The sequence below is a fragment of the Bos indicus x Bos taurus genome, chromosome 2 (assembly GCF_003369695.1).
Source record: "Bos indicus x Bos taurus breed Angus x Brahman F1 hybrid chromosome 2, Bos_hybrid_MaternalHap_v2.0, whole genome shotgun sequence".
Taxonomy (NCBI): Eukaryota; Metazoa; Chordata; class Mammalia; order Artiodactyla; family Bovidae; genus Bos; species Bos indicus x Bos taurus.
Genome location: NC_040077.1, coordinates 131879472 through 131896433, shown reverse-complemented (window position 1 = coordinate 131896433; position 16962 = coordinate 131879472). Strand labels below are relative to the sequence as shown.

At 54.2% G+C, this 16962-nt stretch overlaps 1 long non-coding RNA gene across 1 annotated transcript; it reads right to left on the bottom strand.

The window, feature by feature from the left end:
* Positions 1–376: 376 nt before the first annotated feature.
* Positions 377–4558, bottom strand: LOC113879835. Its single transcript, XR_003507480.1, has 3 exons — positions 4283–4558; positions 3473–3579; positions 377–2674 (listed from the first exon to the last, which is right to left on the bottom strand). It is a non-coding gene; the product is annotated as an uncharacterized LOC113879835 (long non-coding RNA).
* Positions 4559–16962: the final 12404 nt, after the last annotated feature.

The window sequence follows — 16962 nt, the reverse complement described above, 5'->3', positions numbered from 1 at the left end:
AGCCAGGTTCCTCCTCCTTTCTTCCTGCTTTCGGAAAGTCCTCTGGAAGTTTCCTCTAAATCCTGACTTGCCCCAGGTTTTGTCCCTACCCTTATTTGGAGGGGTCTCCTGAGATCTGAGTGCAGCCTACCCCAGGGGACCGGCCACCCAGCTCACCTGCCTAGCTGGAACCTTCGTGACACTCTGGCAACTTCCACTGTGGGGTCCAAATACAGCCTCAAGATATTTGCATATTGGAATGTAGGTGGTCCCCAGACACAAATGCATTCTTCGCCCTTATGGTGCCCTGGGGAGGGAAAGAGAAGGCAGCCGCTACCCCAGGAAGTAGGTTGTGTGTTCACTGCTATGGCATTTGGAAGATCTTTTTTTACCACCCCCCCCCACCAACCTAGCAGGGACTAGAGAAAACAAAAAAATGGGCACATGGCTCAGCTGTGCCACGCTCTGCGGAGCCAGCGTAAAAATAACCAGGGCAGGGGCGGGTGCGGCACTTTGCAGCTGGATAGTCTGATCTACAGAGATCCATCCCAAGGTCAGGAACTTGGCAGCATCTCCCGGCCAGGCCTCCAGCCCCCACAATGGAGCTCCCTGACCCACGTGTTCACCCAGCCCCCAGCCTCTCCACAGCACTGCCTTCCAGGTGACCTGACAAAGTGGGATTTCTCCTGTTCATGCTGCAAATCTCCCTGGCTAGGAGCCAGCTGTCTGGAGCCTACAGCCGCTTCCCAAGGCCAAGCGCCTCGTCTCACTGCGGCTGAACACAGGTGCACTGCAGTCCAGTCACTAATCGCCCAGACGGCTTCAGCTCAAGTGGCATGGCCGGTGCTTGTCCCCCCGACCCCAGAGCCTCAAGTGCCTACCGCGCACCACCCCACCCCTGCCTGCTCACCTGTAATATCCCCACACTTCTCGATCTTGGACCACGTCTCACCTTTCTGCCTGGTAGCCAGTTCTGTAGACACTGTGGAATCCTGGACACCAGCGTCTAACGTCCACCAACAGTTAGTGCATCCCACCCTGGAGCTGTATGCCTGTGCCTGTTCCCAGCAGAATGGCTTCTTTGTATATTACACAGTGGCTACTGTTCTCTTAAAGGCTTTTAGCTCATAAAAACTGTTGACGATGTGACAAAAATTATACTCGAGTCTGCTCTTTTGTTCTCGAAGCTCACACTTGGCTTTCAAACTAGAATCGAGTGGTCTTTCCGCCTCAGTGTGCTTGCATCACTCTTGATGTGGGTTCTCTCTTGGGTGACCAACTGTCCCTCCAGGTTGCCTGGAACTTAGGAGTTGGTGGGGGGCGGGGGGGGCGGGGCTCCCAGGATGTGGGACTTTGAGTTTCAAAACTGTGACAATCCCAGGAAAATCAGGACAAGTTGGTCACTGTAGTTCCCCCAGATGCAGAGTCTGAGATGAGGATTCATTGTAAATAGTGTATTCATGTGCTTCCAGGAACGTGAAGCACTTCACTTCCTAGGCACGTGAAGAATTAAAATAATAACACAGAGGACACCCATAGAAGGATTGGTACTAACCAGCTTATGACTCTGGGTGTGGACCCTCTTTTGTTCTCAGAGCTCATGCTTGGCTTTCAAACTAGGTTCAGTGACCTTTCTGCCTCACTTAGTACAGTTACATTTGTCTTGATCTGGGTTCTCTCTCTCGGATGACCAACTGTCCCCTAGGTTGCCTGGAACTTGGGCATGGGGTGGGAATCTTCCCAGGATGTGGGACTTTGAGTTTCAAACTCTCTAGGAAGGAGAGTGGATGCCCATCTCAGCGCTCACAGGGATGGAATGGGGGGCGGCGCACCAGCTCCACTCGGCCACTGCTTGAGGGTCCCTCCCAGGGACCTTCACCCCTCGGCATCCATGGCCAGCCACGGGTGCACTGGCCGAGCTGACTTCTGCAGCTAGAGAAAGCCACCTGGCAAAGGGCAGGTGCCGGCAGGGCTTCAGCCCTGGTGCGCCGAGCTGAACGGAGCTGAGAGGGTGCTGGCCCTGAGAGGTGCTGGTGACACCTGCTGTGGCCTCTCTGCCGAGCTGCTTCCATCTCTGCTTTTTTGCAGCGGTCACCAGTGATCCCACAAAATATGGTCCTTAGAGGGCCACCGTGTTGCCTGGGAAGCCACCCACACTGACCCCCAAGTCAGGACACTGAGGCTCCTTTGGAAGTCCTCTAGCAGCTGGCCTCGTTTCTTCAAAATCAGTCATCGCTTGGCAGAGTCCAGGGAGAACAGTTGATTAAAACAGGAACTCCCAATGGGCCAGAAGCAGCATGCCAACAGCCCCTCGTGGAAACAATTCCAGGAGCCAAGAGGCTGAGCTTAAACGGTCAGCCGAAACACTGTTCACGGGCAGCCCCCATGGGTGATTTCTCAACCAGGTTAATGGCTTTCACTGAGACAGACCAGCCCTTTTCTCTGATCACCACCACAGCTCCACGCTGCTGGAGGACGCACAGTCCTTTCAGACCTCACTGACTTAACACGAGCCAGGCACCATCTACCTTTGTAGGAAACTTGCAGTTGGCTGCTTGGTCCTCTTCACCCTGCAAAAGCCAGGTGTGTGTGTGAACACGCGCGTCCTTCTGGGATGGCTGTACGGGTCTCCTGGTCCCTCGCACAGGGAAAGACATGTGCAGGGAAGCAGGGACTCAAGGTCTCCCCAGGAGCTCTGTAGAAGGAGAGAATGAAGTGAACCTGTGGTCTCTGATCCTCTGAAGCCCTCCGTCCCACTCCAAGGCACTGAGCTCCCTTGTGCTGTGTGCTAAGTTGCTTCAGTCGTGTCTGACTCTGCGCCCCCATGGACGGTAGCCCGCCGGCCTCCTCTGTCCATGGGATTCTCCAGGCAAGAATACTGCAGTGGGTTGCCATGCACTCCTCCAGGGGATCTTCCCAACCCCAGCATTGAACCCATGTCTCTGATGTCTCCTGCATTGGCAAGAGGGTTCTTTACCACTAGCGCCACCTGGGAAACCCCAAGGGGTTCCCACCAGGGAAACCACCTGAGCTCCTCTAGGCTCCATTCTCCTGAAACGGAGAGAAAACACTGAGTCCCAGCCTGGCTCTGCCAAGCTCTCTTGCTCTTCCATCCAGCACACTTGCTCTCATTCCCGTCTGAGTCCCCCTACCATCAGTCCCTCCTGGAAGCACCCCGACCACCCACCCAAAGTCCACCCACCCCAGATGCCAGGTTGGAGGAAGAAGGGGACACACGTCCCCTGGGATATAACGAGACATAGGGGATCTGCTGGGAGGGGATCTTCTCTCATGATCTGGGGTGGAGAAGGAGTCCTGGATACCCAGGGTGGTGGCCACCCCAGATCCTGAACGCCCCCCTCCGAGATCTGGGGGACAAGGTACCCCGATGGCTCCTGCAGTCATCCCAAGCCAAACTAGCCTCTCCCTTCACTACTCTCAAGCCCCCAAGATCCTCCCAGACATGGACCCAGGGCCTGTCTGTCCTTCCTACCTGACTTCAGAATTTCTCCCCCAGAGCCGGAAACCAGGAGGCTGGCTGTCCAGCAGAGGGTGCTGTGGGCATGCACTGCCTTCCAGACCCCAGGCCTGCGGAGACATCTGGGAAAAGAGGAGCAGCAGGGATGAAGGGAGGCTTTAGAAGCTATTCCTGTCCCCTGCCAACAGTCTTTTTTTCTCTCCTAAAAATGGGTGATTCGTGATGGCCAAGAAGCCCACTGAAAGGCTGTGCAGGCCACGTATTCACCCGTGTGTCCAGACACCAGACCAGCTCACCTGGGACTGCAAAGGAGAGGTGACAACCTGGTCCCTCCCTGCCCTGCCCACGCCTCCCCCTCCCCACCACGGAGAACCCCCTCCTGTCCACCCCAACTCTGTGCAAACCCACTTCCTTCAGGACGCCTTTCCAGGCCTCCCGGGAGCAGCTTCTAATGGGCTACTTTATTAGTGCACCTATGCGTGTATGTCTCCCCCATCGTCCTTGAAAATCTCTTCCCCTGGGGCAGGGGCTGTGCACCCACATCAGGTGGGAGGCTCTCCAAGGGCACAGATCTCATTTCCTCCATCAGACCAGGGTGTTGCCCAAACAGGGCTCTGTCTCCGCCCTTGGATGGTGCACTCTCTGAGCCAACTCCTGTGTAGCCCATGGCCCCTGTTTCGGGACTCTGTTCACAGACAGTGAGCAGACCGGGGCCAGTTCTCTTCCCCCACGCCCCCAAGGTGGGGGCATCCGAGCTGCCCTCAAGTCCCATGAGCTTGGCACACTGGGCAAGAGACAGATGGAATCTGATCGGTAAGAGCTCACCTCTTTGGAAAGCAGAACAGAAGGCGGGCAGACGGGCTTTGTAAGGGATGGAGCCACCAGCCCCTGGTCTGCCCAGCACCTCTGTCCTGTCCTGAAGGTCCTCTCCTCCAGCTACATGGTCATCCGGGACCTGGTCCTCCTCACTGCATGTCACCAGCAAGGTTCGTTCATTCGAGAGCCACAAGCAACTATGTGTTACTAAATGCTGAGCCCATTCTGGACTAGAACTGGTGCTTTTGAGCTGCGGTGCTGGAGAAGACTCTTGAGACTCTTGGACTGCAAAGAGATCAACCAGTCAATCCTAAAGGAAATCAATCCCAAATTTCACTGGGAGGACTGAGGCTGAAACTGGAAAACCAATACTTTGGCCACCTGATGTGGAGAAAGTGAAGTCGCTCAGTCGTGTCAGACTCTGCGACCCCATGGACTGTAGCCTGCCAGGCTCCACCATTCATGGGATTTTCCAGGCAAGAATACTGGAATGAGTTGCCATTTCCTTCTCCAGGGGATCTTTCCGACCCAGGGATCGAACCCAGGTCTCCCACACTTCAGGCAGACTCTCTACCATCTGAGCCACTAGGGAAGCCCCCAATGTGAAGAGCAGACTCATTGGAAAAGACCCTGATGCTGGGAAAGATTGAGGGCAGGAGGAGAAAGGGACGACAGAGGATGAGATGGTTGGATGGCATCACCGACTCAACGGACATGAGTTTGGGTAAGCTCCAGGAGATGGTGATGGACAGGGAGGCCTGGCGTGCTGCAGTTCACAGGGTTGCAGAGTCAGACACAAACGAGCAACTGAACAGCAGCACTCTAGACTGGGGATACAGTCGGGGAAGAACTCAGGCTGTCCTAAAGGCAGTATAGACAAGGACCTTAAATAACAGAAGTGTTGTCCCACAGCTCCGCAGGCTATAAGTCCAACATCAAGGTGTCTGCAGCACTGACTCCTTCTCAGGGCTGAGGGAAGGATCTCTTCCAGGCCCCTCTCCCGGCATCTGGCAGTTCCTCGGCTTGGGGCAGCATGACCCCCATCCTCAAACGGCATCCTCCCTGTGTACATGCCTGCCTCCAAATTTCCCCTTTGAATAAGGACACCCATCATACCGGATCAGGGCCCACCACGATGACCTCATGTTAACCTGATTACCTCCGTAAAGAGCCCGTCTCCAAATATGGTCACATTTTTTAGGTAGTAGGGGTTAGGAATTCAATATCTGAAAATGTTTTTGGTGGGAGGAGACTCAATTAAATCCATAGCACTGTGCTCATGGGGTTGATGTCCTAGTGCCAAGAGACACAAGAAACACAAAATCAAATAAATATAGGCTGGAGCAAAAGGTAAGGCAGAAAAATGAAGCCGTATGGGGGAAGGGAATAACAGGGAAGGGAGGGTGCTGTGTATTCAAGCGCAATTAGAGAATCCTCCTGGGAAAGTGGCATAAGAGCGAAGGCTGGATTCTGAGTGTCCCCCAAGCAAGCCATTCATGTCCGCCACGTTTTCTCTGCCTATGATGGAGGTTTACCAAAAGCAAAGTCCTTCTGAGCTCAGTGCGGAGCACAGCTCCTCCAGGAAGCCTTCCCTGACCTGCACTCCCCCACCCCAGAGCAGACTCAGCCTCTCCCACAGCCCTCTGAACTCCAGGTAGCAGCTATTATGTGCACTTCTCAGGGGATATTTCCAGACTGTGTGTTCAGATGTCTCCTTTCGCAGACTATAAGCAATCTGAGAGCAGAGATGGGGCCTCAGCCACGCCTAGATCCTCTGCAGTGCCTGGAACATCTTACAGGCTCAGTAACTGCAGACTGAAGTGCAAGGTTAGAGGGCGACCCAGTCATTCTCTCTTTAGTGAAAATAAATAGAAGCTCTGATTTGGGGAATCCTAAATGTCAGAAGGATTCTAAGACCTGATTCTAAGACCTTCCCATTGACTCATCTTGTTCGCTCCTCACAACCCTAGGAAGTACCATTTCCATGTTATAGATAAGGAAACCGAGGCTCAGAGACACGAAGGAATCTGCTCAAGGTCACCCACCAGTTTCTGGACCAAACCCAAGTCTGCCCAACTCTAGGGCCAGGTCTCTTTACTCTAAGACACTCATTCATTCATTCATTCACTCCACCATGTCTACTGAGTGCTGGCTACCCCAAGGCCAGGCTAACCCAGCCAAGTAGGAGAGGGAAGTGTTTGAGAGTGCTTCACTTCCTCCGCATTAGATGAAGAACTGCCCTTCCAAGTTCAGGTCCCAGGACTGCAGGCTCACTACCCCTTTGACCACTGAGTCCTCTCTTGCCCACACCATCCCTAGAAGGCCACCATAGCCCAGCTCTTGCTGTCTGTTACCAGGAGGCAGCCAGGAGCCAGGAAGCTCAAGACACAAGAGCAGGATGGGTAACAGCTCCTGCCTCTCCCTGCTCTTCATGCTGCTTCCTGGGGCTCAGAGGCCCTTATTTTTTCTCCACTGTCTACACCCCAGGACGGGAAGCAGCAGATGGGCCCGGGCCTGGGACCCAGATCCCAGCTGCTCCTCCGGTGGTCAGTCCTGAGAAGGAAGAGCTGCAAAGGGTGCTTACGAACCCCCAAATGTCCACAGCACCCCCACTTTACAGACGGACACACTGAGGCCCAGAGAGGGACAGAGCCTGGACTAAAGTCACTCAGATCCTGCAAAATCTGCCCCTGTTGGGTGTGGGAAAACATGTATGTGTAGGTCAGAGCTAGAGACAGGTGATTTCAGAGGGGCAGTACCCGCAAGCTAGAAACCTAGGCCAGTGAGGACGGGTCCTAGGCAGCTGAGAGGACTGGGTGAAGGGGAGCAAGGGCTGGAAAGAAGACTGGGAAATACAGGAAAGAAATCTTGCGGCCTGCCCCATTCTGTAGTAAAACCCAGATCCCTCAGGCTGAAATAAGATGGGGGAGGGGCCATCCACGTGTGAGCTCAGTTGTGTCAGACCCTCTGTGACCCCATGGACTATAGCCTGCCAGGCTCCACAGGAAATAATACTAGAGTAGGTTGCCATGCCCTCCTCCAGGGGATCTTCCCAAACCAGGGATCGAACTCCCATCTCTTAAATCTCCTGCACTGCGGGTGGATTTTTTAACCACTGAGTCACTGGGGAAGCCCCAGGGCCATCTGCACCTCCCAGCAATCATTCAGTGACAGAGGACTGGATATGCTCCAAGGTTCCCTTCACCTCTGAGGCCTTAGTTTAACATCCTGATCCCAGACTCCAGAACTTTCCAGGATGAAAGGATGGTACGGATATTCCACCCCCCTCCGCCCCGCCCTGGACTCTCAGCCCCCGTGAGGTTGGGTCAGCTCTCCTGGGGATGAGGATTCCTCCCCATGGACCACAAGGCCCCCAGCATTCAGGCAGCAGCACCCAGCATGGCCGTGTCTGGTCCAGGCGTGGAGAAACGCGCTCTGGGGACCTGGGGAATGTCCAGTGTACACAGCACCCCCCAGAGCCTCCCGCAACCACCAACCAGGCAGATCGACCAGCTTCGGTTCCAGAAGGCTCTGCGGCCACCCCAACATCCCTCAAGGCCAGAAGCCTGATGAAATTACAGCCACCATCAATCAGAGGTTTGGCCCTGGGTAGTGGAAAAAAACGTGAGCTTCTGGGCTGGCCGCTCCATCCAGCCTCTGCTTGTCACTAGCTGTGGGAGTCACATCACCTCTCAGAGACGCTGTGTGTACTTCTGGAAAACCATCACGCCTACCTGTGCGGTGTTCACAGAGGGAAATGCACTTGGCTCGCTGCAGCTCAGAAGAGGGACCCGAGATCCCTGCACCGCCCCTTTAAATCAGTCTTTGGGGTCGGGTGGGGGTGGGGCACAGTATCCTGGGCTTTATTAAACTGCAGTTCCCACCCAGCAGACACAGTTTCAGGGTGACACCAATCAGGCCTGAGAGTTGGCAAACACCATATTACCACCCCCATGGACTGTAGCCTGCCCGGCTCCTCTGTCCATGGAACTCTCCAGGCACGCATACTGGAGTGGGTTGCCACTCCCTCCTTCAGGGGATCTTCCCAACCCAGAGATCGAACCCAGGTCTCTGGCATTGTAGGTGGATTCTTCACTGTCTGAGCCACCAGGGAAGCCCATGAATACTGGAGTGGGTAGCCTATCCCTTCTGCAGGGGATCTTCCCGACCCAGGAATCCACCCGGAGGTCTCCTGCCTTGCAAGTAGATTCTTTACCAGCTAAGCTACCAGGGAAGCCCGATTAAGCACAGTACCCACAGTACCGGTAATAAAATTAAACGAATAAAGGTCCTCAAAGTAGCTGGCCTCCGCATTAAGTCTGCTGCCTGGGGTGGAGCTGGGCTGATCAGGGAGGGGGTGGTCCCGGGCAGAAGCCGGCTGCCGGCAGCCCCCTCTCCTGGCTGCCTCTCCAGCCTCCAGCTCGCCAGTTTGGGCCCAGCTGTATCTTCTGTCCCCTTCCTCTGCCTCTGTCTCCCAGTCGTCGCCTCCCCTTGTCTTATCTCCTCTCTCCAGGGGCGCCCAGCCGGGGTCTCTCCCAGTCCGTTCTGCCCGCTCCCCTTCCCCACTCCGACCAGCTCCCGCCCCCGCCCCCGCGCGCCCAGCCTCCAGACCCAGGGAAGCCACATCTGTCCTTAACCCAAAATCCTGCCAATTAAACCGCTCCCTCCGGCTTCGGCGGCTGCTGCTGACGTCGGGAGAACCAGGCGAGGCGAGGCGGCCGCCTACGCGGGTGGGGCGCGGGGAGGCGATGCCGCCCCCGCGGCCCCCGCCGTCTGTCAGTCAGCCCACAGCCAGGTGAGCCTCCAAGGTCCAAGCGCAGCCGGTCCAAACCTTAGTCCCATCCAGCCTCGTGCTCAGAGTACCCACCTGCTCCAAGACCCCCCAGCTGGGGCCCTCTGCACCGTGCCTCCATCCCATGATCCCCCACCTGCTCCAAGAACCCCCATCTGGGTCCCCCGCAACCCCCACCGCACTCCCAAGACTCCAAACTGCGCTCAGGCAGGCCTTTCTCGCTCTGGCTCGGGGACCCCCACCCCGCGCTCCCCAGGTCCCCAGCCCTTCAAACGCGCGCCCCCTAAGCACCCTCTGCGCCTCGCCCGCGCCCGCGCGGGGCCCACCCGCCGCCCCCTCCGCGCGCCGGTCCTCTGTTTCCCCGCTGCTGCGGCGCTGACTCCGCCGCCGCCACAAAGGCGTCGCCGTGGGAACCAGGAGGGGGCACATTAAGAGCAATTAGCCCGCGCACAGTTGGCAGCGATACCTTAATAAATAATAGTCTGAAAGGCATGTAAATAAATATTAGAGCGCATTACGCCGGCAGGAGGCGCGGCGCGGGGGCCCACGAGCGGTTCCCAGACGAGACGCGGGGAGATTGGCACGTGCCGGCGGCTGCGAGGGGACGCCCGCGCCCCAGAGGCTGAGCAGGGCGGGGAGAGGGAAAGGACAAAAACCAGGCAAAGGGCAGTGAGGACAGAAGTCACAGGCAGGGTCGAGCGCCCCAGGATAGAAAGGTGAGCGCCTTCTCCCCTTGGATTCTCCTCCTCCCTCTGATGGCTCCTCCTCAGTCCTCTGCTGGCCGCAAACGGCTCAACCTTGGGGCCCCCCAGCGCTCAATTCCAGGGCCTCTTACCCTCCCTCACTTGCTCGCTAACTGCCATCCTGGGTGAAGGCCTCCCACGGACACACTCCAGCCAGACCTGTCTCCTCCGAGCCCCTGGCTCACCTGCCTCTTAGATGTCCAGACCTTCACATGGCCGGTCCGGCAAACTGCCCTCCCTCCCCTTTGCCCTCAAATTCTCCCCAGGTGGGTGGGGGCAGCTCCCTCTTTCCCTGTTGCTGGGACAAAAACCTTGCAGTCATTCTGGCTGCCTCTCCCTCCCACCTCCGATCTAGCCCATCAGGGAATCCTGTCCTCTCTACCTTGAAAAGGGTTCTGAAATCTTTCCACACCGCCCAGCTCCCGGTGCCCTGTAGCCCAAACTCCCAACGTTTCTCACCCAATTGCTGTAACAATCTCTCCTTGTGGGGCTCCCTCAACCCCAACAGCCTCTCTGCAGACAGAATGGAGATTTTAAAATAAACGTACAGGATTTACTTAGTGGTCCAATGGCTAAGATTCCGCGCTCCCAGTGCAGGGGTCCAGGTTGGGTCTCTGGTCAGGGAGCTAGATTCCACAAGCTGCAATGAGAGTTCGCTTGCCACAATTAAAGATCTCACGTGCCACAGCGAAGACCCAGTGCAGCCAAATAAATAAATTTTTTATTAATTTATTTTAATTGGAGGCTAACTACTTTATAATATTGTGGTGGTTTTTGCCATACATTGACATGAATCAGCCATGGGTGTACATGTGTCCCCCATCCTGAACCCCCCCCCACCTCCCTCCCCATCCCACCCCTCAGGGTCGTCCCAAGGTACCGGCTTTGAGTGCCCTGTTTCATGCATCGAACTTGGACTGGTGATCTATTTCACATATGGTAATATACATGTTTCAATGCTATTCTCTCAGATCATCCCACCCTCCAAAGAACTAAACAGACATTTCTCCAAAGAAGACATATATATGACTAACAAATACATGAAAAGATGCTCAACATCACTCATTAGAGAAATACAAATCAAAACCACAATGAGGTACCATCTCACGCCAGTCAGAATGGCTGCTATCAAAAAATTAATAAAATTTTTAAAATATGTATATGAGTGTGTGTGTCAAATTAAGCCCCTCCTCTGCTTGAATGTTTCATTCGGAGGAAAAGTCAACATCCTTAACATGGGCACACCAGGCCTAAGCACCTCAAACCCTCCAACTCCCCATCCTGGCACTGACCTCTTCCCTGACTTCTCCCCACTCACTCCCTCTGCACTAGCGGCCCGGCCTCCTCTCTGTATCTGGGACACACCAAACTTGTTCCTACCTTAGGATCTTTGCACTACCTCTTCCCTCGTCCTGGAAAATTCTTTCCCCACACACCATCAGAGATTAGCCATCACCTGCAGGTCTTCAAGGCTTTAGCCTTCAAGTCTTTGTTCAAATCTCCCATTCTGCATGAGGCCAGCCATTCCATTAGAACTGTGAATTTCTCTCTCCCCCACCACAAAGAACAGCTCCCCGTCCTCAACACTCTGCTTGATTCCTCCAGAGCACTCAGCCCCTTCTAATGTGCCATGTAACTGAATTATCTTGTTCTTGGCCTCTCTCTCCCTCCCAGGTAGAAAGTCAGCTTCACGAAAGCATGGATTCGGCCCTTTCCCCTCCCCCACTGCTATGTCTCCAGTATCTTGCAAAGGGCCAGGTACCTAAAAGAGACTCAAAAATATTTGAAGGAAAGCAAGAACCGTGTAGAGTTGGTGGGAGGGAAGGAAGGGGAATAAAAGAGGAGAGACAGTCCCGGGAGGAGGGAGCGCTGCCTGTGAAGGCCGGGTGGCCTGGGCAGGCACTGCAGCCTGGGGAGACACTTGGACGGAAAGCCCTGGGGCTGCTACATCTGAGCGGCTTCCTCACCAGCCTGATCTTCGGCTGGAGAAGCACCGGTGGGGGACACGGCGGCCCCATCTTTGCTGAGCCCCCAGCCCCGTGGCAGGCAGCACCAGCCCCACCTCAAGCCCCAGCTGGGTGTTGGACCCCAGGGTTTCGGGCGGTACTGCATGGGTAGGCCCCTGGTAACAGCCACAGTAATTACTGGTTGTATGCGATTAGGGGATAATTATGCTTAATAAGTCCAAAAGTAATTACCATGCAGGCTGCTTGCTGCTTTGGAAAACAGAGGCCCCCGGTGAGCTGGAGCCAGAGACGTGGGAAGGGGGAGAGTGGGCATCATGGAACCACAGAGGCGCTGGTCCGTTTCTCCAGCAGATGCCTGAATCCTCTTGGGGGCACCCACCGCAGGAGCTTGCTCCCCTCTGGTGATGGGGAGCCCACTGTCGCACAGGTAGCTTCATCACTGGAGGCCTGCACCTTCATTTTGCATACAGTTTTGGCTGTTCCTGGCTCTTCACTTTCTCATTCAACATCTTAGCATGTGCAGAGACAAAGAACAGAAGAACTAATTGCAAAAGGAGCGAAGTCCATATCGCTCCTAGCTAATTGACTCACAACATCACTGAGGCAGCGTTCCCTATTAGCCCCACTGTGCAGGTGAAGAAATCCAGCCTCTTGGAGGCCAAGCTCTTAGCAACGGTGAATAGCAGAGTCAGAACTCGTATTTCAGCCTGTCTGATGCCAAAATCTATGTTCCTAACACCTAACTTTTACTGCTCCCCCCGGGAACAACACAGAACCAACCCATCTTCCCAGAAGCTAACCCACAGCCCTTCAAATCTTTCCTTTTTTCACTCTGGACTGAAGCAGCGGCTGGACTTGTGGCACTGTGCCCAGGAGGCCGTGTGGCACACTGAAAGGAAACTTGATTCTTTCCATTGGTTCTGCGGCCCACTGACTGAGGCCTGGGACAGGTCAGCTGGCCTGTATGGGTCAGGTCATTTTGCCACGTGCACAATGTGGGGATGGGCCCCCCACTGCTGATTTGATTCTGCTCCTCCAGGTCAACCCTAAGACCTGAGCAGCTCCAGGCCCCCACTTGCACAAGGCTTCCACACCAGGTGCCTGGGAAGACTCAGCGACTTCCTCCAATACCTGGGACAGTTCCCTTTCCTCCTCTGGGTTGAATTACCCTTTGGAGGCAACTCAAGAAGATGCCTGAGAAGGGACAATGAGCAACACTGCTCTGGACACACAACCTTGCCCTTCCACTACCCCAAACATCTACCTTCAACTTCATCTTTAGACTTTTGTCTCCAGAGAAAGGGGAGAGAAATGGAAGTTAGCAAGACATGAAGAATATCATAATAAAATGCAAATAAATGCCCCCCTTAAGTTTTCAGCCATCATCTGGGTTCAGATTCCTCTGTATGATTATAATAACTTATGGGGGGCTTCCCTGGGGGCTCAGATGGTAAAGAATCTGCCTGCAATGCAGGAGATACAGGTTTGATTCTCGGGTCAGGAAGACCCCCTGAAGAAGGGAATAGCAACTCACTCCAGTATTCTTGCCTGGAGAAATTCATGGAAAGAGGAGCCTGGCGGGCTATAGTCCATAGGGTCGCAAAAAGTTGGACACGACTGAGTGACTGAAACTCTGACTTTCCATGGTGACTTACAGGATGACACTTTGATGTCCATTTTCTCATGTGATCTCTCCATCAGCCCTGTCGAGGCATGGATAGCACTGTCCATATTTCACACACCAGGCAGATGAGGGTCAGGAAGTAGGAGCAGCTTGTCCAAGATGGCACAGCTAGCAAAAAGCAGAACCAACTTTTGAATCTGGACGTGACACCAAAGCCTGTGCTTGCAATCACTATTCTGTACCTCCTGACAACCTCAAAGCCAGCTGCTCTGGAATCTGGAAATCAAATAAGAGGGTAATGCAGCTCACAAGGGTCCAACCCACTCTCCTCCCCAAGGGGGCAGTCAGAGGCTAGTGAAGCTCTCTGGCCCCATCCTGCTGGCATCCGTTTTGGTAGAATGTCCATTGTGACTATTCCTCCACCGACAATTTTCTCTTCAGGGTCTCACAGGGAAAGAGAAGTATCTAGAAGAGTAAATACCACAATAAAGGCATCTCATCTCTGCCTGGAGCAGTTCAGTGTGGGGATGGAGAGCACACGAACATAATTAAAGCCACTCCAGCTCCCTGAATCTCCAGGCCTAGAGGCAGAGGGAAAGAGTGGAGTGGAGTTCAGAGGACTGCAAGTATTGGATCTGGAAGAAGTGTGCACCCTCAAACTTCCAGAGTAGAAAATGGTTGCCACTGCTATAAAAGTAATTGAATGGCCAATACCCATAAAATCTGCTCTATTAATATGAAACATATAAAAACGATTTGCTTTTCTCTGAGAGCATTAAAATTACAAATTTATTAAGAAAAATCGGAAGATAATATAACTGAAAAGCAATGATCCATGGGGGAGGTGGGCTAGGATTGGGATACGCAAACATTCCCCAAAGAAGTGGGGTACGAAACCACACTCATGGAAGATTCTCAAATGTACAGAAGCTGAGCACTGACCCCGGGAGATTCTGATTCAGTGAGTGAGAGGCAAGGCCTGGGAATCACAATAATGATGGATTCTCCCCGGGGGATTTTGCAACAGCCATTCTCCAGCCAGGTCTGGAGTTGAGGACCCCCACCCAGGTGCCAGCCGTATTTCAGCACCAGGGACAGTGACACACGCATTGGCTCTCCCAGAAGTTCCCGGTCACCCTGCCTGTTGGGGGTGGGCGGGGTGGTGGTAAGTTTAGCTCTTATACTTTCTTTGGTAGCAGGGAGAAGAGTGGGAATTTCTCACCTCCTCCCTCTCCCTTGGCGGGGGGAGGAAAGCATGTATTCTTTATGGCCACTTGCAGAGCATGAAAAAAGAATGGAAGTGGGGCAGAGGGGACCACGTCAGTCTCAGAGATGAGGAACACTCACTCTTCCCCCTAGAAAGGATCTCACACTTCTGCTTGACAGTCAGGAATAAGGGAGGGGAGAAGTGGAGGAGTCCTGGGCTGGGAGTCCTGCGTGTGAGCCTCGGGTCTCCCTCCAGCCAACTGTATGGCCTTGGGCAGCCCACTTGTCCTCTCTGAGCCTCACTGTGACATTTATTGAGCCCTGTGGCTGGCAGGGTAAAGCTGGGGGTGACCTCAGATCTCTCGGATGACTCAGATAGTGTTTTCTCCCTCTATCTCAGTCACCATGGTCTCAAAACAGTGACTAATCTCAAATTAGTATGTCTCAGACTATGACCTTCAAAAGTGGGTGTGTTCTAAGAGACAGGTGTTCTGTGCTTACGAAAAAGGAAGGGGGAGTACTCTGAGAAGTCCAAAGGTAAGCAAAAGCCAACAGATCTCGCTGTAGGGCTCCAGGGGCCTCTCCTGTGCTGTTGTGTGTTGGTGACTTCCAAGATGATGGGTTATTACAGAGGAGCTCAGTGTTTCTCAGACTTTCTCTCATGGAATGCCTATAGGAATAGCTAAGAGTCATTCAGCACTTATTATGTGCTAGGCACTGCTCTAAGACCTTTGCATTCTAAGGCATTTATTCTTCACAACAACCTATTGAGCAGATGTTATTGTTGTTACCATTTTCCAGAAAGGGAAACCCAGGCACAAAGGGATCAAATACTTATCCAAGGTCATGGCTCGTGTGCTGCCAAGCAGGGTTTGGCACCGAGGCAGACAGGCCCCAGTGCCGGTGCTTTAACCACATCTCTGAATGGCATCTCCCATCTTGAGGACCTGGAGTTCACAGGCCACAGTTTGGGAAGCGCGTGTCTATTAGCTTTGGAAAATTTTAGCAATAGAGTTTCCTTTTCAATTTTGCTGGCTTTGGGCTGACGTTTTGATTGCCTGAGCAAACAGTGGTAGGGGAAAGGAGAGATGGGGAGAGTGGCTGGAGGAAAAAGAAAAAGAGAAGAGAGGAAGTGAAGGAGAAGGAAAGAGGGGGAAAGTAGAGACAGAACGGGGGTGAGAGAGAAGGAAGAGAGCACACCGAGGACTAGAGGGAGATGGAAGGGCGAAAAGAGGGGAGCAGAAAAAGACCTCCTCCCCTCGGCTCCAGTGCGGTGTCCCCCACCACTCCCTCCAAGGCCGTCACTCTCCCCCATGCTCTCCCGTGAGAGCACCTCCCTTCTCCACAGCCCAGGTGAGCCCCCCTTTCCGGGCACCTGGGAAGCAGGATCTGGGGCTAGCCCAGCCTGCGGACCTCAGCACTGTGTCTTGGGAACCCCTCCATTCCCCCAGCCCCATTCTGGGCCCAGTCCTCTCTCCAGGCACTTTCTGCACAGTTTCCCCAGAGCAAACCAGCCTGCCTGTCACCCACCACCACCAGGAACCGCCGCTCCCTTGCTGTCCCCCTGGAACTTCAAAAGGGCCTGGCATGCTTTCTCTCCAGCAGCTCTTCCCTGCTAAGGTGGCTCAGCTGGCTCCAGGACTCAGCTGTGCTGCTCATTTTCCGATCTTAAAAAAAAACCCAAAACACGGATCCTGTTTCTCTTCTCACCCGGAGCATCAGCACCAAATTGGAGCATTATTGGTGACAGTCCCTGCTCAGGGCCCAGCCCTGGAGCATCCTCGAAGGCATGGGGTGGACTCCAGCCCCGTCCAGGTCAGCCCCCACCCAGTCTTAGGCCTCTTGCAGCCCAGGGCACCTCTGGGAGGAAATTCAGGGCCAATGTTGCCATGGTAACCATGGTACCAGCAATTGGTGCTCACTATGCTCAGCTTATAGAATTATATGACCTGGAATTTAAGATGAGAAGCAGCTAACGTTGCGGAAAGAGCCATGGACTGGGAGTCAGGAAGCCCACCTCTGGCAGGAGCAAAGTCATCACCAAGCAAAGTGACTCTGACGAGTTCCCTGTCCTGGCCGGGACTCGGATGCCCACCTGTCAAATGCCTATCTGTGTGCATGTGGGGAGGGTTGGGTGAGATGATCCCCAAGCTGGATAAAACTGCTGGCTGCCTCCTATAGCTAAGTGACTGCATGACCAGTTCCCAGGAGAGGGTGAAAAAACAGTCCAAAGTATATTATCAAAAGCTCTGATTTGGGGATTCCCCAGGTGACCCAGGGGTTAATATTCTGCCTTTCAATGCAGGGGACACAGGTTTCATCCCTGGTTGGTGAACTATGGTCCCAACTGCCCCAAA